We start from the raw sequence: 931 nt of genomic DNA, 5'->3' as shown, positions 1-931 counted from the left end.
TATATTTTATCTATTTCAGAGAGGAAGGGAGAGAAAAATAAAACATCAATGATGAAATAAAATAATTCATCAGCTGCCTCCTGCATGACCCCTGGGTTTCGAGCCTGCAACCCAGGCATGTACCCTGACCTGGAATCAAACTGTGACCTCCTGGTTCATAAGTCGATGCTCAACTAGTGAGCCACCAAGGCTGGGCCTTAGTGTAATTTTTGACTAAGGAGTTAAAGACACCTGAAGAGGCTTGTCTGCAGCTTTGAGTAGTTTTATTTTAAATGGTAATTTTAATAGTCTCTTTTTATTGAATTTATTGGGGTGACATTGGTTCAAAAATCATATAGGTTTCAAATGTACAGCTCAACAAAACATCACCTGCACCCTGCATTGGATGCTCATCATCCAAAGCAGTCTCTTTCCATCCCCATTCATCCCCTCTTTGCCCACCTCCACCTACCACCATCCACTTTTCCTTCTGACTATCACCATACTGTTGTCTGTGTCTATGTGTAACCAATCTCGTATATCTCTACTAATAAAAGGGTAATATGCTAATTATACCAGATGTCTTCCATACGACCTTTGGGATGTCCTGTGGACAAAGCCGTGGCTGCAAGGGTCGAGGCAAGCCAACAAGGCTGGGAGGGCCCATCACAGAGCCCTGGCAGGGTTGGCAGGGCCTCCCTCTGGGCAGCATTGATCACAGAGCCCTGGCAGGGCCTCCCTGTGGTGGTGATGGGGCCTATCGCAGAGCCCTGGCTGGGAGGGCAGGGCCTCCCTCTACTTTGCCATTGATCACAGAGCCCAGGCAGGTGGGCAGGGCCTCCAGGTGGGCAGCAATGAATGGCAGAGCCCAGGACGGATGGGAAGGGCCTCTCTCTGCAAGGCATCCATCTGGGGGCCCCATGGTCCATTGCCCCATAGGGGGTGGCCCAGG

This window comes from Myotis davidii, unplaced genomic scaffold (assembly GCF_000327345.1).
Source record: "Myotis davidii unplaced genomic scaffold, ASM32734v1 scaffold1044, whole genome shotgun sequence".
Classification (NCBI taxonomy): Eukaryota; Metazoa; Chordata; class Mammalia; order Chiroptera; family Vespertilionidae; genus Myotis; species Myotis davidii.
Note: the sequence above shows the minus strand (reverse complement) of the source record.